We start from the raw sequence: 25,299 nt of genomic DNA, 5'->3' as shown, positions 1-25,299 counted from the left end.
CACTTTTACAACTTCCTCATACTTAACATTGTCATATTTAATTATTGCTGACTCAATCTTACAGAATATAAGCTACTTGAAGACAGGATATTGACTTCATTTCCTGTTAGATGATCGGTGATTGGAATCATTCCCCACTGACAGAATGAGTGCATGCACTTTGTCAGTGCAAACAAGGTTGCTCTAATGGGTAGACGCAGATCAGTAGTTCAAATGTTTAACAAGATGTGTAATTATGTTTGTTTACTACATATTCTTTCCTCCCGTAAGTTTACAAGCTAATGTTCTGAACATTTAAATCAATTCTCACACTATATTTTGTTCACATGTGAATTTTACACATGTGCTAAATAGATCTTAACTCATCAATGAAGAAATGTTTTCAGCAATTTTTGTGTGTGATTTTTTTCCCCTTTTTTAAAGATTTGTTTTGATGTGGACCATGTTTTTTAAAAAGTCTTGTGAGTGGGGAGAACATGAGGCAAGAAACTTGGGGACCGTTTGTCTTGGAGACTTCCTAACTGAACTCAAATGCATTTGGAACTACACTCCATAACGACCCCAGTTGCTTGCAAGGTTTCCCAGGAGGACCAGCTTCTTGACCTTCACACTGAATGCCCTGTATCCTTTGGGCTGCAATGCCATTGTTGAGAATCTTTGCTTTTTCCATTTCCTCATGTTCACGTGGAGGAGACGTAGAGAAATGGGGATAGTGGAGGGGAGTCTGTAGGGGTCTTGCACGAGGGATATGGCAGCCGGTGTGGGCATCACTGGTGAGTCCAGTGAGGGGTGTGTGCACCTGTCCCTTGTGGGCTCAAGAAGTGTATGGCAGTATTGGAAGGGAATGTCTCAGTTCTGTCTGGAGCACTTCGAGGTGGATTTATGGGTAGTCGTGGTGTGCTTTCTATGATTTGAGGTGCTATGGTGTCAGCTAATGTTCGCTGAGACTGAGGTTTCCTTGCATTGGTTTAATTGGGTGTTTCATGGTCACACCTGAGGAGGGATGAAGGCAGTGAATTTAGAAAGAGTGAAATGTTTTCCTCCAACATCGATAGAAGTATGGCCTGAGCTGAGCCCATGGCGAGCTCTGGATGCAGGAGGATGGGTGTCTTGTCCTGAGGGAATGGATAGAGGGTCACCCACAGCATCTGCTCTACTTTTTGGGGTCTTTTGGTACAATTATTGTGCAGTTCTTAGAGTAAGGGAAAATATCAGGGATCATTTTGTGTTACCTTTGGTATTTTTGAGCATTTGGGGTTGCAACTGAAGAATGTTTCAGATGTACTGTGAAAGATACAAAAGAGAGTGTGGAGTGTTTCCTTGAAAGATGCTGGGGTCTCACTGGGGCATGAGCATCACTGGCAACATTTCTTTTATTACTTGTATTTGGAGATGACAGTGTTTGGGCTGGTTTACTGTAAATGAAAATATGCTGTCTTGTGTCTAGTGGTTCCTTGGATGTCTTCATATTTATTTTTCCTTTGTGTATGAGTCGTTAGAGGTTGTGTTTTATAAAGGATGAGGGGATTACTAAGGGGTGTCTCGAGACTTTGTTGGACCCCATGAGGATTTGTGAGTTTGAGTTCAGAAGTGAAATTACCTGTATAAGCTTCAGATGGGAAAAGATTTTCCTTACGGAGCCTCTGCTGGGTACATGTCTGTTAGCACAGTTGAGAGTGTGGTGATGTAGGGAAAGATTATTGCCAGAATCAGAGGCCCAGAAACATCACAGTGATCTGTAGTTTACACTTCTCCTTGGGAAATTGTAGCTACTACTTTCTTGCTGCCACGCCAGTGCTGGTTACCCTACCATGCTCTTCCCATCTGTCTCAAGTCAGGCACAGATGAACTATACGTATCAGAACAACCAGGGAACAGTTGTGCTCTGTCGGTGTGAATGTAAATGATACAGCTTTTATGGAAAACAGCATGGCAGTGCCTCAATAAATTTAACAATAGAACAGACACAATCTATCAAACGCATCTCTGGCTAGATATCCAAAGGAAAGGAAATCACTATATGGAGGAAAATATCTGCATCCAATGAGCATGACTGCGTTATCACAACAGCCAAGTTATAGAAAGAATCAAAATGTCTGATGACAAATGAGTGGATAGTGAAAAGATTATGTATATATGTGTATATGTGTGTGTGTGCATATATGTAGATATATATATTTAAAAATATATAATTCAGCCATAAAAATGATCTGTCATTTATGATGAAATGAAGACCCTAGAGATAATTTTGCTCAGTGAAATAAGCCTGACAGAAAAAGACAGATTTTACATGTGGAAAGTAGAAATGTCAAAATCATTCAGGGGAAAATGAAACAAAGTGAAAATTTGGGGGATCTGAATGTATAGCATGCTAACTGTTTAATTATACTGTGTTACTATGTACATCTTCTGAGTGGCGCTCAACCCAGGTTTCACATTAGATCAGTGAGGAATATTGCATGTATGTTTTGTGCCTGTTGACCAGAGATTCCCCTTCAGATTGTTTGTGTTGGGCCAAAACTTGATAATATTTAATAGAAATAAATAGAATTTAATAGAAATAAAATTTTAATGGAAAATAAAAATTTAATAGAAATAAAATCCCAGGTGATTCCAACCTAGATCCATCATTGAGCATTGTGACTCTGAATCCTCCCATTCCTGTGGGCTGAGATCTGGGCTGAGGGGCTCTGCCCTGCATGGAGATGGATCAGGCCTGGTCTGTGATTCAAGTCCAGCTGAGGTTCCCACTGCTGCTGTGTGTGAGGGACTTACCAGGAGAGGAGCATGATTGATGTGTGTGAAAACTCCCTTGTTGGTCTCTGTGTGGGAGTTTACTGTCTTGAATCCCTCCTGTGACTGTGGGCAGCAGAGGACTGTCTGTTCCACATGGTGAGGGCTTCCCTGTGTGTGTGGTTGTGGTACAGGAAGGAGGTATCTTGATTCTAAGCATTAAGCACTATGTTTTCCACTTTCAGGATAGATCTCTAAAGACTCCTATTGTCTAAGGAAGAAGCCCTTGAGAGGCGAAGGAGGAAAGAACTGGAGTCTGGAATGGCTAAGGTAAATAAAACCATATTCTCAGCTTGCTTCTCTGTCTCTCCTTCCTGAAATGCCGTTCTTTGGACTCGCTAGTCTTCTCTGACTCTGAAGTTTCCTGCCTGACAGGTATTGATGAAAGTCAGCTATTAATATGCACATTACCTGAGTAAAATCTGGAAATCAGACTAGTTAGGCTAGTTTGTTCTGACCTTTTTGTTTGTTTTGGCCATGCTGCTTGGCTTGTGGGACCTTAGTCCCCTACTAGGGATGGAACCCATGCCCCCTACAGTGGAAGCACAGAGCCTTAACCACTCGACCTCCAGGAAGTCCCAAGCGTTTATCAGTCATCAAATTTAAAGTTTGAAATCAACCTAAATCTCTGGCAGTTGGAAAATCTTTAAATCACTTTCACCACCTTCTTTCCTCAGAGGTTGTCTTTTCATTCTGTTGATTTTCTCCTTTGACACACAGAATTTTTAACCTTTCATGCAGGTAAGGTTCCAGTTTCATTTCTTTGCTAGTAAGGTGTCTAGTTTCTCAGCAACATTTGTTGTTGAGACTACCCTTTCCTCTTTGTGTAGTCTTGGTCAACCTTGTTATTACAATCTGTTACATTGGTTTATGTGTGTGTGTTTATGCCAGTACCATATCATCTTGATTGCTTTGTAATGTGTTTTGAAATGTAAAAATGTCAGCCTCTCATTCTTTTTTGAAGATTGTTTTGGCTATTTGGGGTCCCTTGAGATTCTGTAGGAATTTTCACATGGTTTTTTGTATTACTTTTTCTTCTATTTTCTATTACAATAATTGCCACTGAAATTTTAATAGGGATTCCATTCCATCTATAGAACATGTTGGGTAATATGGTTGGTCATTTTAAGAATCCTAAGTCTTTCAATCCATGAGTGCAGGATGTCTTTTAATTTATTGTGTCTCCGTGGACTGCTTTTAACATTCAGCAGTGTCCAGTGTGCAAGTCTTTCCCCTCCTTCACTAGTATTTCCTAAGTATTCTATCCCTTTTGATGGTATAGTAAATAGGATTGTTCTCTAATTTTATGTTGATGTTCATTGTGTATAGAAATGCAACTCATTTTTGTGTGCTGATTTTTTTATGCTGCGGCTTTTCTAAAGTTGTTTTTTGAAGTAGTAGTTTTCTCATGGAATTGTTTTGCTTTATACATATAAAACCCTGTCACCTACGCAAAAAGATTATTTTTTGATTTGGAGAACTTTTAATTTTTTTTCTCTGTCTAATGGCTCTTCTACTTTTTATTTCTACTTTCATTTCATTGTGGTTAGACAAGATACTTTTCATGATCTTAATCTTAAATTTGTTAAGATTTGTTTTGTGGCCTAAGATGTGGTCTGTCATAGAGAATGTTTTGCATGTGCTTGAGAAGGACGTGTTTTCTGCTATTGTTGGGTTGAGTGTTCTGCACATGTCTGTTAGGTACAGTTGTGCTATAGTGTTGTTCAAGTCCTCTGTTTCCTTATCCATCTTCTTTTTGTTTGCATGCTAGGGTAAACCTAGGGTATTGAAGTCTGATGCTATTATCGTGCTGTTAATCTATTTCTGTATTTTTGGTATGATTTGCTTCATTCCTTTGGGAGTTCTGTTGTTAGATGTATACGTTTTTTAATTGTTAATTTTCCTTGGTAATTTGACCTTTTATCATTACATAATGTTTTTGGTTTTGGTCTGATGAAATGTAGCCTCCCCTGCTCTCTTCAGGATGGAATATCTTTTTCCATACTTTCACTTTTCTCCTTCAGTGTCCTTAGATTTGTGAACATTAAAAGTTCCAATTCTCTGACACTTTCTTTCTTTCTTTCTTTGGCTGTGTTGGGTCTTCGTTGCTGCATGTGGGCTTTCTCTAGTTGCGGCGGAGCTTTCTCTATTGTGGTGAGCGGGGGCTACTCTTTGTTGTGGTGCATGGGCTCCTCATTGCCGTGGCTTCTCTTGTTGCTGAGCACGGGCTCTAGGCGCGTGGGCTTTGGTAGTTGCAGCACATGGGCTCAATAGTTGTGGCTCACACGCTCTAAAGCACAGGCTCAGTAGTTGTGGCACACAGGCTTAGTTGCTCCACGGCATGTGGGATCTTCCTGGAGCAGGGATCAAACCCATGTCCCCTGCATTGGCGGGCGGATTATTAATGACTGTGCCACCTAGGAAGCCTGACACACTCTTTCTTTGTCTCTTTCTGTTGCCCACTCTTTTTCCTCCTGTTATTTTCTCTATTGGTCCTTGCTGAGGCACACTGTACAGTGATGAAAGGTAGGAGCCCTGGCCATCTCCCTTTACTCCACTTTATAATTTCAGAGGGAATTCATTGTTTTCTTCTGATCGTGATGTTTGGTGAAATGTTCTTCCTTAATTACAGTATATATTTTTTTCATATAGTCTTTTGTCATGATTTTTAATTCTACAAGAAGTTTTAAATTTTATTAGTGTGATAATTTCTTAATACACAGAAATAATGTATCATACTAATATCTTTTCTTATTTTGAATCAGTTTTTCATTCACAGAAGGAAAAACAAAGAAACTTTATGGCTTTTGTTACTGCCTTTCTACGTGCGTTGAAATCTATTAAATTGTATTTATATTTTTGAATATAGTTGTTTTATTAAGATTGGAGTAAGAATATTCTGTTTTTTATCTTGTCAGTACCATTTAGTAACTTTTTAATCATCCACAAGATGCTTATTTAAATGAATAACAATGATGATGAAAAAAATCTTGTAAAAATATGTTTTACATGTGTGTTATGGATTTCATAGATGTTCAAGTTTGTGGCTTTGATAACAGACATCACAATTTCATAATTATGTCTTACATCTTTTTGCAGTTGAAATTATATCATAAATATATTGCCCGGCCTTGAGTTTTTTCTACAGTATTACTTTAATGGTTTAAATAGTGGTAAAATTTCTAACATTTTATATGTATGCTTGTGTGTGCCCACATGTATAATGACCATTTATGCTTTTCCATGTTATTCACCTTGAACTTCATTCAAATTTTCTCAGGGAACTCTCTGTCAATGTAACTTTAATGGTCTTTCTGTTACTTAACTCTACTCTTTAAGCTTTTATTCCACAGCTGAAACACTTCATTTGAAGTGTTTGCTGTGTTGCTTCTTAGCTTCTTGACCTAAGTTGAGTTTCTCAGTGTCTTTGACAGTTTTCTTCTCTGAAAGATGGGAACAGATCTTTCTAATGAGCTATGATGTTTATAAAAAGTCTTATCTATGAAGCATTTAGTGTAATGCTTAATATATAGGAAATATTCACATACCTTAAGTCATTGCTGTTCTTATCATTGTCATTTAATATTTTCACTTAAAAAAAAATCCACTGTGGACTTTGTCATCTCTTCTTTTTTTTTTTTCCTAAATTTATTTATTTATTGGCTGCATTGGGTCTTCATTGCTGCATGCGAGCTTTCTCTAGTTGTGGCAAACGGGGGCTGCTCTTCATTGTGGTGCATGGGCTCCTCATTGTGGTGGTGGTGTCTTCGCAGGCTGTAGAGCGCAGGCTCAGTAGTTGTGGTGCACAGGCTTAGTTGCTCCATGGCATGTGGGATAATCCTAGAGCAGGAATTGAACCCATGTCCCCTGCATTGGCAGACAGATTCTTAACCACTGTGCCACCTAGGAAGTCCCAACTTTTGGCCAAACCGTGTGGCATGTGGAATTGAACCTGTGCCCCCTGCAGTGGAAGCTTGGAGTCTTAACCACTGGACCTCCAGGGAGGTCCCGACTTTGTTATCTCTTCAGATGCCTATCATACTGTAAGTCAGGTAGATATGGAGTATCGCTCACTGTGTAAAATATAGTATGTAACACTTCTGCATAGCCAACCCATTGTTGAATTTTATTTGTATGTATTTCATGTATTGTTAAAAAAAAATGAAAAATCCACATTAATTGGAGGATATCCTAATTTTATGAAAAAGCATGAGGAGTTAAAATTAGAGTCCCATCATTTGCTTCAAATACATTTAAGTGGGTCTGTTAGAGTACATTCAAGTGAATTGACCTTACCCCTCTCTCTTCTTCTCATTTTTTTGTGAAAATAAGAACTCTCCTCATGGCCCCTTTGTGAAACGTGTTTTCCTTTCAGGAACAGCTGACATTCAAGGATGTGGCCAGAGAATTCACTCAGGAGGAGTGGGAATGCCTGGACCCTGCTCAGAGGGCCTTGTACAGGGGCGTGATACTGGAGACCTACAGAAACCTGATTTCTCTGGATGAGGATTACTTCCCTCTAGAAGCTGGAATTTGCTCTTGGATATCTTTGCATATTTTCTGTGTGCCTGTCAGTAGCCCCTGATTTGTGCGATTGATCTAAAATCCCTGTTGACTTGGACATGAAAAGCTTCAGCTTGTGGAATCAGGAGTTTAAAATTACCTTTTCCTTTGATGATATGCCCACTTTGTGATCCATGACAGGTTTTTCCAGAACTTACGTATTTACACATCTCAATAGCAAACTTTTAATATACTCACTTTTCTGTTTTCTACCAATGCACTTGTTAAATTAATTAATTTTTGTTGGCTGCATTGGGTCTTTGTTGCTGCACATGGGCTTTCTCTAGTTGTGGCGAGCGGGGGCTACGCTTTGTTGTGGTGCACAGGCTTCTCATTGAGGTTGCTTTCCCTGGTTGTGGAGCATGGGCTCTAGGCACATGGGTTTCAGTAGCTGTGGCATTTGGGCTCAGTAGTTGTGGCACATGGGCTTTGTTGCTTCTTGGCATGTGGGATCTTCCCAGATCGGGGATTTAACTCGTGTGCCCTTCCTTGGCAGCTAGATTGTTAACCACTGTGCCACCAGGGAAGTCCCTACCCATGCGCTTTTTTTTAAAAATAAATTTATTTATTTATTTTCTTTATTTTCTTTATTATTGGCTGCATTGGGTCTTCGTTGCTGCACACGGGCTTTCTCTAGTTGCTGCGAGCAGGGGCTACTCTTCATTGTGGTGCACAGGCTCCTCATTGTAGTGGCTTCTCTTGTTTTGGATCACAGGCGCTAGATGCGTGGGCTTCGATAGTTGCAGCACATGGGCTCAATAAGTGGTGGCTCACGGGCTCTAGAGCACAGGCTCAATAGTTGTGGCGCTTAGGCTCAGTTGCTCCGTGGCATGTGGAATCTTCCCAGGGCAGGGCTCGAACCCATGTCCCCTGCATTAGCGGGTGGATTCTTTACCACTGCGCCACCTAGGAAGTCCTACCCATGTGCTTTTGATTTAGGAGTTCTAGGAAGTAGGCTTCATTTCTGCATATTACACTGTTCTTTGTGTATTCAGAAAGAGGCAAGCAGTGGGTGAATTTCTGAATTATTTTTCTAGACTCATCAGTATTATACTCAGTCCTTAGCTTAACAAAGAACTAGGCATCTGCAAAAGCCACAGAAAATTATGTTTCCTTCTTATATGGAGGAATTTCTAGTTCTCATATGAATGTTTTACCCATTTTGTAGCAAGAGAAAGAGAGCTGTATTTTGGAGAGTGAGGTGAACGTGCTTGGGGATGTATCAAATTGTGAACACAAGTCATAGCTAAGAAGGGCAGAGCAGAAGCCTGGGTAGTTGTAGTGTTTGGGAAACTCCCCTCTTTGGATTGTTCTATGTAAATACAGAAACTTACTTACTGTTGTGAAGGCTGAGTGTAAATTTTTCTTCTTTGATACTTAGCACTCTGTCCTTCAATATGTAAAATGTATTCTTTCATCCTTCCTTGGTGCTGCACCTCCTACAGAAAGAAAGGCAAAGTCTTTATCATGGTCTATAACACCCTGCCCTCTGGCTCCTGTGAACTCCTTGGTGCTTGACTTTGAGGAGCATGAGGTGGGCTGTTTTATCAGGGTCTCTCTCCCCTTTATTTCTCCTTCATGGCATGATTCCATTGGGTGCTCTGTTTTCCATCCATATAGAGAAGAGCTGATGCCTCTAGACTCTAATCCCTGGATGTTTCCCGTCTCCATCCCCATTTGATGTTCTTAGAAGGCCCAGAGAGAAGATGGGAAAACACTGGCAGCTCTTCGATTCCACCTGGCACCTGAGAACCTGCATGGAACTGTCTCAAGTCTGGTCTGCTTGTTTAAATCCCTCAGACATTTCTTCTGTTCTGCCTTTCCCATGTACTTACATGCTATGTGTAACAGCCAGGTTGATTGGATCTTCTGTGATTGCTGCTTAGGAAAACTGTAAGGACAGTGGACAGAGAGATTGTCTTTTTAATCTCCTGTGTCTCGTGGGGTGAATATGTGCATCTTTCAGCCTTTTAGTTTGGCATCTATACATAGAGCAAATGGTTTCATCTCAAGGTCTGTAATATCTGACACACATACCTTGATTTTTTTTTTTTCTACTCTTTTACTACTTAGTAGAGTGGTCAGCATATTCTAGGATATGAGACAGAAAGTATCACGAAAGCCTGACCAATGTTTTTTCAGTTTTTTTCTTTATTTGTTTGTTTTTGAAAAATATCAAAAATGCATGTCTCAAGGGCACTGTGAAAATGTTGTTCTCATATATTCGTGACCCTTTCAGACTCAGTATGTGGTGTAGGAATTTCTCCTAATGATAACATTGTCCAAGTTCACATCCTCATATTTATGAGGCTGTTGAGTAAACACTTGCTGATGCCATATTTTTTTGTCACTTGTGTGACATTGTTCATTTTACCTCAACACCTAATTTTTTTTTTTCAAGAGAATGTTATTTATTATTTCTTGACTGCATTGGGTCTTTTTTTTTAATTAATTTTATTGGCTATGTTGGGTCTTCATTGCTGTGCATGGGCTTTCTTTAGTTGCGGTGAGTGGGGGCTATTCTTTGTTGTGGTTCGTGGGCTTCTCATTGCGGTGGCCTTTCTTGTTGCAGAGCACGGGCTCTAGGTGCGTGGGCTTCAGTAGTTGCGGCACATGGGCTCAATAGTTGTGGCTCACAGGCTCTAGAGCGCACAGGCTCAATAGTTGTGGCTCATGGGCTTAGTTGCTGCACGGCATGTGGTGTCTTCCTGGGACAGGGCTCGAACCTGTGTCCCCTGCATTGGTAGGCAGATTCTTACCGACTGCGCCACCTAGGAAGTCCAACTGCATTGGGTCTTTGTTGCTGTGTGCGGGCTTTCTCTACTTGTGGCAAGTAGGGGCTGCTCTTCGTTGTGGTGTACGGGCTTCTCATTGCAGTGGCTTCCCTTTTGCAGAGCACTGGATCTAGGAGTGCAGGCTGAAGCAGTTGCAGCACGTGGGCTCAGTAGTTGTGGCACACGGGGTTAGTTGCTCCATAGCATGTGGGATCTTCCCGGACCAGGGATCAAACCAGTGTCCCCTGCATTGGAAGGTGGATTCTTAACCACTGCACCACCAGGGAAGTCCCTGAACACCTAATTTATAAGCATAGAAATCAGAGAACTTATGAAGTAGAATGATACCTTTAATGATGAACTATAATTTGATTTGTTCAATAGACTGTCTTCCACCATTGAGCAGTCCTGATAGTCTTGTGGAACATCATTTGACCATATACACAAGTTTAATTCTTATGACTCTCATGTATTCCACTGGTCTCTCTTTCTTTATGCCATTACCACACTGCTTTGATTAGTTTAGCTTTTTCATAATTTTGAATTAATTGTAAAACCTCCATGTTTGTTCTCTTCCACCTATTTTTCTGTCATAGAAAGTCTTTTGAGATTGTATATGAATCGTAGGATGGGTTTATCTACTTCAAGAAACACTATTGGGATTTTGCTAGAGATTGGGTTGACTCTATTGATTGTTTGGGTAGTATTACATCCTGACAATATTGACTTCCAAGACAAGAACTTGGCATATCTTTGCATCAGTTTGTGTCTTTTCTAGTATTTTTGAGGTCTTTTTTTAGTTTATTATGTGCACATCATTATCTTTTTGTGTAAGGTTATTCCGAGTATTTTGTTATTGTAAATGGAATTGTTTTTGACCTTCTTGATTGTTCATTAACGTATAGAAACACAGTTGATTTTTGCCCATTGATTTTAGAGCTTGTAATTTTTCTGATTTTCTTCATTATTTTCTTGCAAGTTTTTTTTGCAGAACCTTCAGAGTTTTCTACATATTAAATTATGTCATTTGTCAGCAAAGGGAAAAAGTAATGCTTACTTTTTCTGTTTGGATATGTTTTATCTTTTTCTGCCTCTGTTCTTCCTAGGGTTTGCAGTAATATGTTTTTAGAAATAGTGAGGGCAGGTGTTCTTATCTAGTTCCTAATTTTAGAGGAAAAGCTTTAAGTTATTCACCATTGAGTATGATGTTAGCTGTTGGTTATTAACATATGTCCTTTATCATGTTGAGGTAACTTTTTTGTGTTTCTAGTTTATTGGGCATTTTTTATCATGAAACCTTGTTGACTTTTGTCAGCTGCTTTTTCTGTGTTGAGATGATCATGTTGTCTTTTCCTTTCGTATCTTGAACCATCCTTATATATTCAAAATTATATGCCATTAGTCATGGTATATATAATAGTTTTAATGTTGTGTTTAGTTTACTATTTTATTGATGGTATTTCTAATCTTATTCATGAGAGATTTTAGTCTCAGATTATCTTGTAGTGTCTTTGTCTGACTTTGGTCTCAGAGTAATTCTGACCTGAGAGAGTTTGGAACTGTTTTGTTTTCTTCAATTTTGGGGGGATAGATTTAAGGAAGGTTGATCTTAATTGTTTTTAAATGTTGCATGGAATCTTGCCATGAAGTTATCTGGCTTTCCTAGTTGAATGGTGTTTTTTTGTTTTGTTTTGTTTTGTTTTTAATAAATTTATTTATTTATTTATTTAATTGGCTGTGTTGGGTCTTCACTGCTGCACATGGGCTTTCTCTGGTTGCAGTGAGTGGGGGCTACTCTTCATTGTGGTACACAGGCTCCTCATTGTGGTGGCTTCTCTTGTTGCAGAGCATGGACTCCAGGTGGGTGGGCTTCAGTAGTTGTGCCACAAAGGCTCAATAGTTATGGCTCATGGGCTCTAGAGTGCAGGGTCAGTAGTTGTGGCTCACAGGCCTAGTTGCACCGAGGCATGTGGTATCTTCCTGGGGCAGGGATCGAACCTGTGTCCCCTGCATTGGCAGGCGGATTCTTAACCACTGCGCCGCCTAGGAAGTCCATGAATGGTTTTTGATTATTGATTTATTTCCTTATAGATTATAGATTTGTTTAGATTTTTAATTTCATCGTGATTCTGTCTTGGCAGGTTGTGTTTCTCCAAGAATTTATCCATTTCTTCTCGGTTATCTAAAATTAGTTACAGAACTGTGTTAGTATTTTCTTCTAGTTTTTTGATTTCTGTACAGTCAGTTTCAGACTGTTGTAATGTCCCCTCTTTGATTTCTGATTTAATAATTTTGGTCTTCTCTCTTTTTTTGATATTTAATGTTGATAAGAGTTTGTCAATTTTGTTATTCTTATCAGAAAACCAGCTTGTAGTGTTGTGATTTTCTGATGTTTTTATTCTGTATTTTTTTTTAATTTTTTAAAAAAAAATTTAATTATATATTTATTCTGCTGTGTTGGATCTTCATGGCTGCATGCAGGCTTTCTCTAGTTGCACTCCCTTTTTTTAAAATTTTTTTTTATTTTATTGAAGTTTAGTTGATTTACAATGCTGTGTTAATTTCTTTTTTTTTTAAATTTCTTTCTTCCTTCCTTCCTTTCTTTCGCTGTGTTGGGTCTTTTTTGCTGTGTGCGGGCTTTCTTTAGTTGCAGTGAGTGGGGGCTACTCTTCATTGTGGTGCACGGGCTCCTCATTGCCATGGCTTCTCTTGTTGCCAAGCATGGGCTCTAGGTGCGTGGGTTCGGTAGTTGCGGCACATGGGCCTGGTAGTTGTGGCTCACAGGCTCTAGAGCGCAGGCTCAGTAGTTGTGGCACATAGGCTTAGTTGCTCCCCAGCAAGTGGGATCTTCCTGGAGCAGGGATCAAACCCATGACCCCTGCATTGGCAGGTAAAAATACACTGTAAAAATAACCCCTCTTTATTCATTGAACAACTTTTTCATGACAAGACCTAAATAAGGAAGTGCAGCCATGATGACTCAGAATCCTTTTCTGGGAGGGATAGCTAAATAACATTATTACTTACACAGCTCACTTCTTAACCGCTGTGCCACCAGGGAAGTCCTACAGCTCACTTCTTATTACATATTTCTTGAAGTTTTCTTTCTAAATTCCTAATTTTTTGGTACTATTTTGTAATGTATACTGTGTGCTTAGGTAGTCATGGTTAAGAGTATGGTTTCTCAGACTGTAGGTCCAGGTTCACATCCTGGTTGTCTTACTAGTTTCTTTATCAATTGGGGTCATGTACATAAACCTGTGAGTCTATTTCCCTTACTTGAAAAACTGTGATAATTTTCCTTAAGCCTTTTAAAAGAATTTAGTATTGTTAGATGGCTTAGAATAGTGCATGTTTTATTGTAAAGGCTCAACAGTTACTTCTGTACAAAAGGTTATATTAATATTCTGTAATGTTTATTATGACATCCTTTGCATTCTATCTTGTATGCTTTTCTAGTGCACTTATTTCTCATCAACATTGTTTCTGACTATTAATAAAGTTACAAATTGCTTACTCTTTACTGCATGTGATTGGAGCCAATGAACTGGATATTTAAGGGTACTACATAGGTAGTGAATTGCAGTATTCATTCATTGTTACTGTAACTGCAGAAAATTTCTTTTATAAATATTTTAGTTTGATTTATATATTGTAGCCTTTTAAAAGGTTTTATACTTCTTCATCGGTACATTGTTTTATAGGAAGTATTTAGAAAGAATTTTTTTAAATTGTTTTATCAAATTCCTCACTTTCTTTATGCTGTATTTGTCTCCCAATTCTTAACTTCCACTTATTTAGGTTATTCGTTAGATAAGCTAGTTTTGGTTTATTTAGTTTTACAATATATTGTATGTTTTATAGCATTTGTGTATTTATAGTATGTATGCAGAATATACATAAGTATAATGTTCTTTTCTCAGTTTTGAAACAGCAATATGACTACCACTAATTGATACATTCGTTGTGGTCATAGTGGAAATATACGCTTTCTTTGATTTTGTAACAGGAGTTTGTTTAGTGTGTTTTTGTCATAAATGGTTTAAATCTATGGTGCCCTAAAATTAGTAGAATTACCTCTGATCAATTTTTCCTTAGCAAAGAGTCTTATTCCTGTTGTGTTCCTAAAATTCATAAGATCATGATAGGTAGTTCTTCAGCTTTGTTTGGTGTAACTGCTTTTTTTAGTGTAATACCATGTATGTAACAAGAAACATTTATTTATGAGTTTTAATGAATAGGATACTTACAGTTCTTTATATGTTTTAGAGATCTCTCATAGAAAGGTCAAGAAATTACAACTGAAAGCAAATACTGATAGAGGAGCAGTATTCCAAATGATGATGATGCCAAGACGTGAAAGGAGTGAAATGAGACATTTTTATATCAGGGTTATTGAGGAAAATATATATGACTTTGTGTCTCACCAGAGAGATGAAGTAAGAAATTGCAAAGGATTACCTGTAGTAACCGATAATGAAAATCTCACTGATAAGAGAGATCATCATGGTAGAAGTGTTGCAGGAATCAAACCTGTTGAAAATAGGCTTAAAGTCAAGGTTTCAGGATAAACTGCATATTTTTAAAAGTAAGGAGAAAATTGATAAATTTAATCAAGCCGACAAGAGTATTAAATGTAGTTCCTCTTTTTCACCACTTCAGGGAATTTCTTCTAGTGGCCAAACCAACATTTTTAATATATATGAAGTGATTTTAAGCAGCCTTCCATAATGACACAAGACCAGAAAGCACACAGGGAAAGACCTTACAAATGTAATCATTGCAAGAAAACCTTTCTTCATATATCATACCTCAGTAGACATCAAACCATCCATACCGCAGAGAAATCACATAAATGTGATGTTTGTGGAAAAGTCTTTATTCAAAAGTCATACTTTACAACTCATCAGAGAATCCATACTGGAGAGAAACCATACAAGTGCGATGAGTGTTGGAAAACCGTTTCTTGTGTCTCTCACTGCACAGAACATCAGAGGATCCACAGGGGTGCAAAACCATATCAGTGTGATGTATATGGGAAATTCTTTCGTCAAAGTTCACACCTTTCATGTCATCAGAGAATTCATATGGGAGAGCAGCTTTACAGATGTAACGAGTGTGGCAAAACCTTTAGTCAAAACTCACTTCTCGGGATTCATCAGATAACCCATACAAAAGACATTACATAAATGTGACGTATGTGTCAAGGTCTTCAGTACAAATTCACAACTTGTTGTTCATAAGAGAATTCATACTAGAGAGAAGCCTTACAAATGTAATGAATGTGGGAAAACCTTTGTTTGTTGCTCATATCTCAGGAGACATGAGAGAATCCATACAGGAGATGGTTGATATAAATGTGCTGTATGTGACAACGTCTTCCATCGGAATTCAAATCTAATAAGACATCAGAGAATTCATACTGGAGAGGATCCTTAGAAATGTAATGAATGTGGGAAAACCTTTCTTTATCACTCATATCTCAGGAGTCATGAGAGAATCCATACAGGAGAAAATCGATATAAATGTGCTGTATGTGGCAGCATATTCCATTGGACTTCAAGTCTAGTAAGACATCAGAGAATTCATACTGGAGAGGAACCTTACAAATGTAATGAGTGTGGCAATGTCTTTTGTCAAAAAGCAAGACTTACGAGTCATCATCAGAGAATTCATTCTGGAGAGAAAGCCTACAAATGTAGAGTGTGGCAAGGTCTTTAGTGAAAATACAATCCTTGCAAGTCATCTGAAAATTCGTGATGGACAGAAACCTTATGAGTGTTAAAAACTTAAAAGACCTTACTCACATCTGGACAATTACTACACATGAGGTGATAAATACAGAAAGGAAACCACATTAATGTGATATGTGTGGGAAGGTGTTTGTTCAAAATTTACACTTTAAATTCATGGGCGACTCATGGTGGGAGAAAACATGCACATTCATGAGTGTGGTAAAGCCTCATTTACCATCAGATTATCCATCCTGGACAGAAATCGTAGAAATGTAATGAATGTTTCAAAGTTTTTAGTTGAAATTCATACCATAGCTGAAACATTATCCAGGCCTCACAGTGTACTAGGCCTCAGAATATAAATTTTGGTGAGAAACCACACTAAACAGTATGTGTGCTAAGGCCTGTACCTGAAGATCAAAAATGTGGAACATAGAGTTTTCATGTTGGAGAACAAGCTGTCAAATGCAATAAATGCTGTACATTTTTTCGTCAATACACCTTTGGTATATATAAGAGAATTTATACATGTTTACTGTCCATGTAAACACTGTAAAGAAATCTCATGACATCAAAGGTCACTGAAGAACTCATATTTAGGAGAATCCTTACAAGTGTAATGAATTTTATGGGTTTTGTGAGCAGTACTTACAAGAGACCACACATCAGGGAATGCATACTAGGGAATGCATTCTAAGGAATGCATACTTAGTTCTCTGAGACAATAAGTACTGCAGAATCATTACAAGTCACAACCTGTTAAAAACTTATGATATTTATATGAGAGGTTGAAGGAGATATGTTGAAATGGGCCAGTATCTTCAATGTATGAATAGTCAGTTATTTGAGTTTTCTTGATAAGGGTACATTGCTTTTTATGCCTTTCAACTGAGGTTTGAAGTCTGTTGATCTTATGCCTTCATTACAGATCTTTGATAATGGTCTCTGGAATAGAATTAATAACCTGAAGGGGTCGACTTCATTCACATCCATGTTCATTCACATCTGTGTTCACATCCATGTTCCCCAGAAAAACAAGGACCCTGAATTATCAGATTGAGTAGCAGTGTGTGAACTAGCATCAGGAAGGGGCAGAAAATAGTGTAAAAGTAGGACATGACTCATCATACTCATTACATTCAGGGTGCCCTTCTGTAGATACTTTACAGTGGGTTACAGGACAGAATGGCCTGCCAGCTGGCCATGGGCAGAGCAGGCAGAACATTAAGGGACTGGGCTTTGCACGGAAGGAGAGTGACAGGGTACTAGGGACTGATTATTGGGTAGATATAACGCAGAGGAAAATATGTTCATTTTCTCTGTTGGATGGCAGTAGCAGTTGTGTAGATCTATGTTTAAGGGAAAATTAGCCCTATTCTTGGGAATTGAAGAGAGCAGTATTCTCAAGAGGAAAATTTAATCAGAATAATGTGTGTGAGTGTATGATTCACATTTAACTACTGCCATTACATTTTGCTACTGTTTTATTCCAAATGTACCATACGTCTCCTGTTTGAAGTAATAAATTTAATTGATTTTGTCATAACCCTGAATGAATCCTGTTTCTTCCCCTAGCACAATTTTAATCCAGTCTTGGTACTTTATACTTTGCTTCATTTGGCTATCAGGGTTGACAGAATCTATAATGATTTCTTTCCAGTATGCAACTAAACATATACTCCTAATTTGCACTTGAGTTATTCCCTTCACACACTATCCAGAATATGCAGATGCCTACCATGCAAATAGCATAGTAGTGCATTTCAGACTTGGATTAATGTGAAAAATATGAACAGAGTAAAGTCTAATTTGTTTCACTGAATGACTCATGAATTGTGCAATATTGCACCTAGTAAATAAAGAGGTACTAAAAGGTCCTGTATAAAACAAAAGCTGTCATAGGCAGCAACTGGGTGGAATAAGAAAGTTATTAGTAAAGGAAAAGGTTCTTTCAGGCAAGCTTACCTTTTTTGGGCCAAGGAGGGCAAAAGTCTTATCCTGTCATTACCTCACTAGTTTTCAAGAAATTCCAGAGTGAGTGGTTTAAGGTCACATTACAGGGTTTGAATCTGCAATTAAGTCTTGGTTTGGTGTCTTCTGGACAAGTGACTCCACCTTGGCTTTTTTTAATTTTTTTTATTTTTTAACCCTCCCTGCAACCTGCTCCCCATTCCGGAATATGCAGTATATGAATGTATTTCTTCATGTTCTTTGTTGTGCTGAAATAAAGCTCATGACATTCACCTTGATTTACATGAAGGGAAATTAGGAATATAGTAAGCATGTGAAAAACATAAGAAATTTTTAAAATGATTCAATTTCACTTTTGTCCTTGAACCACTCAGTATAATTTGAAAATAACAGTATTCTTGAGTTTTCTCTTTAAAATGAACAATATGCAATGTGAACACTTTCGTTTGATAAACTAGAAATTTCATATATCACTCCAAAACGTTTTTTGTTGTTGCTAATTTGCACTTGTGCCATTCACTGGAATAGACTGGAACTCCAACCAAAGTTTAGTTTGGTCATTTAGGCTGATATTAATGTTGAAGTGTTATGAGGATGTTTGTTATGTAATTCAGCTTTTGCAGGGGGGTGGGGGGCTGCAGAGGAGAACTCCAAGTTGCTGAAAAAATGGTTTGAAGAAACAGGGAATGGTGACTGGCTTGGTATGTTAAGGAGATTAATTGGTGAGGCTTCAACCTTGAACTTCCAGTTTGTATCCTCAGGTTTTTTAGTTAGTTTTCTCAGATTGGTAGAATAGGAAGACATTGTCCGGCAGTCTTAAAAACATCAATAGTCAAACATCAAAAATGGAATCAGATTGTTTAACAAAACACTGACTGTTCATTCTTAGTTAGAAAACTATACTTTTTTTCATGCTATAATTTATTACATTCTTTTCCTGTAGCACACATATGTTCTATTGTGCAATATGGTTGTCAGAAATGCTTGTAAAATACATTTTAAATTAGTTGGCTAACATATTTTTAGCCTAGTTTAATAAAAATTAATGTGTGGAAATGTTTATTAGCTATAACTAAGCAATCTACTTAGAGGAGCAATTATCCAAAGGCTTTTAAAATCTCAATTCCAAATTATGTTATTCAGCAATTTGTCACATAAATAATTTTCTACTGTGATAAAATTTGTTTTTAATACAGTTTGTCATTAACATTATTTTTTCTTTCCACACGTTTTCCCTGTTTTACACCATAGGATATATAAATCAGTTGTGTCGTTTTGGGACTCCCATGACATGAAAATGCACATAAGTCAATGAGAGGTACAAAGTAAATGTGATATAAACATGAAGAAAGTTGATTTGGGGCTTTATTTCATTTTGGAATGGCAAAAGGGTAAGCTGAATTCTGTTAATGTGGGAGTTCACTGTGGTCATGTGCTTCAAAATCAAGTATGTGGAGATTAGGAAACATGCAGTGCAGTGAACGAAACTATAAGGATGAATGAGATAGACTCCAAGATTCCAACTGTAGTTTATGAGAAGGAGATAAACTCCATTGTCAAATGCCTGGAAGCCACTTTGCCATTTCCCAGTGATGTGTTCACATGCAGAGCCAGAGGATCCTGCAGAGAAAGTAAGATCTGTGCTCCTTTTAGCATGAGAACTGACACCCAGTATCCTCCACTTAGAATTTGTTCCCAACAAAAATAATGTATTTTTCTTTGATAAGTGATCCTAATTTTGATTTTTATTATCTTCCATATCACACTTTGAGTAAGAATCACTTTAACACTTTAAGCATAATAAGTCACTGAATTTTCATCTCTTAATAAAGTATTGATGCTTACTCTTGTTTCAGAAATGAAGGAACTTGGCACAAAAATAGGTTTAAAGACTCATTCAGTCCTATCCCAGTATGTGGGTGAATCAGGAATTCAAACAACAGTTGGGAAGTGTAAGTAACCCACCACATATGTAAAAATAGAAATTGAAATATAAACAAAATGAGGCAGCAGAGGAATAAGATCCAGATGGAGGATCAAAATAAGACCTCAGAAGAATTAAGTCACATGGAGATAGGCAGTCTACCTGAGAAAGAGTTCAGAGTAATGATTGTAAATATGATCAAAGAACTCAGGAGGAGAATGCATGCAGAGAGTAAAAAGGCCTAAGTTTCTAACCAAGAATCAGAAAATACAAATAACAACCAAAGAGAATTGAAGAATAACTGAAATGAAAAATATAGTAGAAGGAATCAGTAGTAGACTAAATGAACAGAAGAATGGATCGGTGAGCTGGAAGACAGCACAGTGAAAATTACTATGGCTGAATAGAAAAAACAATGAAAAGAAATGAGGACGGTTTAAGAGACCTCTGGGACAACATCAGGCACGTTAATATTCACACATTTTAGGGGTCCCAGGGGGAGAAGACAGCAAGAAAGGGCCTGAGAAATTGTTTGAGGCGATAATAGCCAAACACTCCCCTAACCTGTGAAAGGAAAGGCACCCAAGTCCAAGAAGTTCAGAGAGCCCTGTACAGGATTAATGCAAAGAGGAACATACCAAGACCCATTGTAATGAAAGTGACAAAAATTAAAGATAGAGAATATTAAAAACAAAACGGGAAAAACAATGAATACTATGCAAGGGAACTCCTATAAGGCTATCAGCTGATTTTTCAGCAGAAGCTGCAGGACAGAGGGAGTGACATGTAAAGTTGTATCTAAAAGCTTAGGAAAGATGTACAAAAATGAAATATGTTTGTAATGAGTCTAGGGTAACATTGAATTTAAAACAATAAACCAATTTATTGAGATATAGTTTACATACCATTAAACTGTCATTTTAAATATAAAATTCAGTGATTCTTCATTAGATTTACGAAGTTGTAAACTCATTCACTAAGTCTACTTGTTACATGTTCTTGCTCCTGCCAAAAATATTTGCAAACAAAAGAAAAACATCAGAATATATTTGAAATGTAGAAAAGGCTGATGTTACTCTTCCCAAGCCCCAACCCTGCATTGTTATGAAACTCACTTTGATAATATTAGCTTCTAAAAACCTCCTTCCTCAAATTCAAGAGGGAAATTATTCTCATCAAGGTCAAGAGACCACCGATGCTTTCTGTCTACATACAGTTGTTATCTCCATTAAGCACATCAGAAACCCAACCTTAGAGATAAGGTACATTTTGTACCCATTTTCACTGACACAGTTTCTCTATAAAATTAGATTATTTGTTCCATTTTTCTTTCACATTTCTCTTTTTTTCCAGATCTTTATTGGAGTATAATTTCTTTACATGTTGTGTTAGTTTCTGCTGTACAACAAAGTGAATCAACTATATGTATACATATATCCCCATATCCCCTCCCTCTTGAACTTCTCTCCCACCCTTCTTATCCCACTCTAGGTTGTTGCAGAGCTCGGAGCTGATCTCCCTGTGCTGTGCAGCAGCTTCCCACTAGCTCTGTATGAAGATTAGTCAAAAATCATCCACACTCTGGCTATAGAATTTCTACAGCCAGAATGCGGGTAATGTTTGACTCACCCTTGTATTTTACTTTTGGTAGTGTATATATGTTAATACTACTCTCTCACTTCATCCCAGCCACCCCCCACCCCCACCCCTGCCGTGTCCTCAAGTCCATTCTCTACAGCTGCATCTCTATTGCAGCCCTGCCACTAGTTCATCAGTACCATTTTTATAGATTCCATATATATACGTTAGCATGCAGTATTTGTTTTTCTCTTTCTAACTTACTTCACTCTGTATGACAGACCTTAGGTCCATCTTTTACTTCTTTTTGCATACAAATGTACCTTTTCAATTTCAATTTCAATTTGTAAATTGCAGGTATATAGAATTGCAATTGATTTTTGTATATTGTATCCTGACACCTTGCAAATTATACCTTTTCTAGATTTTTTTAATAGACTTTCGTTTTTCTACATACACTATGTTAAATTTCCTATTTCTCCTGTAGCAAATTACCACAAGTTGAGTGCCTTGAACCAACACAGATTTATTCTCTTGTTTTTCTAGAGGCCAGAAGTGTAAAATGTATGCAACTCACTGTGTTCGTTCTGTATACTCCTGGTCGCAGTTCATTTTCTTGTCTATCCTAGATTCCAGAGTCCATTTACTTCCTTTGCCTTATGGTTCCTGTGTGTATTTGCATGACACACTCAGTGATTTTGTTCAAATATCTAATTATCATCTGGGCATTTTCTGAACACATTGTTTCAATTTGGACACCCTGGCACTCTGTCGTTCATATACAACCTTATCGTGCTTAACAGCATCATATCTTATTTAATTATTGCTGAATTTCCCCAGAGCATATAAGCTATTTGAAGGCAGGATATAGTTTTTGTTTCTTGCTAGATATTTGGAGATTGGAATCATTCCCCACTTACAGAATGAGCGAATGCCCTTTATCAGTGCAGAGGAGGTTGCTGTAATGCGTAGACTCATAGATCACTAGGTCACGTGGTGAAATATAATTATATTTGTGGCTCCAAATTTCTTAATCCGTTCTTTACAGACTAAAGTTCTGAACATATATCTTAAATTCTCATACTGTAATTTGTTCACACATTGTGAATTTTCTGCCACATGTGCTAAACAGATGTAACTCATTAGTGAAGGGTCTTTATGAAGTTGATTTAAGCCATAATATTTTATTTTATTATTTTAAAACTATTTATTTATTTATTTGGTTGCTCCGGGTTTTAGTTGTGGCAGGCGGGCTCAGTTGTGGCCTGCAAACTTTTAGTTTTGGCATGCATTTGGGATATAGTTCCCTGATTAGGGATCAAACCCGGGCCCCCTGCATTGGGAGCATGGAGTCTTAACCACTGTGTCGCCAAGGAAGTCCCTAAGCCACAACATTTTAAATTCAAGATTCAGAAATGCTCCATTCTATACCCATCACAAAATAATAATCCTATTACTCAGGTAGGATTTTTTTTTTTTTTTTTTTTTTTTTTTGGGCACACGGGCTTAGTTGCTCCGCGGCATGTGGGATCTTCCTGGAGCTGGGATCGAACCCGTGACCTCTGCATTGGCAGGCGGATTCTTAACCACTGCGCCACCTAGGAAGCCCCTAGGATATTTTTTATTTGTGAGTGACAGAGCACCTGGAAAACAGTGATTGAAGGAAGTAGGAAGTTTATTTTTCTCACATAACAGGAAGTCCAGAGGGTGTAGTTTGGGGTGTGATGAGTCCTCTGGTCCTTATACTGCCATGAATACTGTCTTCAGTGTCGTTATAGTAACATGGCTGCTGGATGACTAAGAAGAGTGAAGCTTGTGATGCAAAACCCTTTTCAATTTTAAATTTTGTCTCTTTTTCATAGAAACACTAATCCGACATTTTTTTCCCAAGTATATTAGCCATTTGTGTTGAATATCCACCATGATCTTCATAAGAAATGTGATTTTTTTTTTCTTTTTTTTGGGCCACGCTGCACGGCTTGTGGGATCTTAGTTTCTCCACCAGGCATTGAACCCGGGCCATCCCAGTGAAAGCACCGAGTACTAACCACTGGACCATCAGGGAATTCCCGGCTGTAGATGTTATCTTGTTCACACAGTTTGGTCACACAGTTTGTTTGTGAGATTTCTGATAGGGAAGGTTGGGAAGGGATCTAGTCATCTGTTAATTACTTATTTTTCATTTCTACTTTAATCTATGGAAAGAAAGGACAAATTAGGTAAGGTATTGTGTGATTATAAGATTTGAAAGGTGTGCTAGGGCTGGAGACGAGTAGAGTATTGGCGTGCCTGAGCTAAGGTTAGTGAGAAGACAAAAGGGTGCCTCCTGCAGAGACCTCTTTCCTGCGAAGAGCTGAAAGCTGCCTACAAATCCACATGTGTCAGAACATTCCATTTCCATGGGGTGGTTAGGTGAAGGTCTGCTGTGGGAAAACATTCAGAAGTCTTTCTGAAGCCTTGAAAATGTTACAGAAAATATGGCTAAAAGTAATTAAAGTATGTGGGCGGAGCAACTGGGTGCAGGATGTCCTGCTTGAGCAGCAGAGGAGCTAAGGTTGCAGACTTAGGAAAACTGGGTCAGCGCGAGGCAGAAAACTGCATGCATGCAGGGCACAGCCGTCCAGGGCAGGTGCTGGGCGTGGAGGCCATGGGGACATAGGCTACCGAGGAGACAGAGAACTGACCCTCTCTGGGGGAGCTGCCCCTCCCTCACATCATCCTGCTTGGCCTCGGAGGATGGCTGGTTAGCCAGAGACGGGTAAGTTTCCTCAGGGAAGGAACAACCTAAGACAGGCACAGTCGCAGAGGGGCCAACAGAGGTGGGGCACAGACCCTTACCCCTTCTGAGGGAGGTCTCCTGCCCCCATGGCTGCTTTGCTTCCCATGCCCAGCTGAGATCGGGACCCAGGAGGCAAACAGAGACCTGGCCAATAGCAGCTGCCCTCTCACCACAGCAAGGATCTGTGCAAGCGCACGCACTGAATGTCCTTCTGCTATTCTTGCAAAAGACCACTGCCCCCAATCACATGAGGCCCTTTGTGCAAAAAGATATACAAAAAGAAATTTGGTTACTTCAAAGAAAACCTTGATTGTGGGACAGAACTGGGAGTGTGAGAACCTTTTGCTATCTTGCTTGTGGAATGCAGAGAGCTCAATAAAAGCAACGTGGGATGAATCGGTGGGGCTCTTGATCCTAGAGGTCTTGAGTCCCCCGGTCCCATCTTTCTCTTAAATCTGTGTCTGTGTTTCTTAAGCTTGCGGCACCCGTCACTCGCCCCGAGTCGCCGAGCTGGTCTCGGCAGTCTGCCTTCTCTAACTTTTTTGTGCTGACGTAGGGTGCTGTATTCTTAGACTGGAAGATGTCCACGTGGGTCTGTAGCTTCTCTTCAATGACAGTTGTACTTGCCCGTTTACATATACAGGCAGAACCAGCTACAATTTGCTTTAATGCCTCCAAAGGTATAGATTATTATGAGCAATAGTGTTAATCCAGTCCCCTTAAGACCAGTTCTTGGAACTATTTTAGCCATAGACTCAGTACTGCTCAAGATGAAGCAGTTTATGTCATGGCTGCAGTCAGGTCGTCATGCAGTTAGCCTTTTCCCTCTTCTGGCAGTTACAGGATCTGTAAAACAACTCAGAAATGTGCATCAGACAATATGATTCTATTGTCCTAATCATTACTTGCTTAAGCCTTTCTCTTTTGTGACTCAGGGAAGTCTGGGAGACTTCAGCTTTTATATAAACAAGAGAAAGACAAATATATAATACTGCTTCTATGTGGAATCTAAAAAAATAGGGTACAAATGAACTTATCTACTGAACAGAAATAGAGTTACAGATGTAGAAAACAGACTTATGATTACCAGAGGGTAAGGGGGAAGAGGGGTAAATTGGAAGATTGGGATTGACATATATGTACTACTATATATCAAATAGATAGCTAATAAGCACCTACTGT

The sequence above is a fragment of the Hippopotamus amphibius genome, chromosome 16 (genome assembly GCF_030028045.1).
Source record: "Hippopotamus amphibius kiboko isolate mHipAmp2 chromosome 16, mHipAmp2.hap2, whole genome shotgun sequence".
Taxonomy (NCBI): domain Eukaryota; kingdom Metazoa; phylum Chordata; class Mammalia; order Artiodactyla; family Hippopotamidae; genus Hippopotamus; species Hippopotamus amphibius.
The sequence above is the reverse complement of the archived record's forward strand: the minus strand, read 5'-3'. Positions refer to the sequence as shown.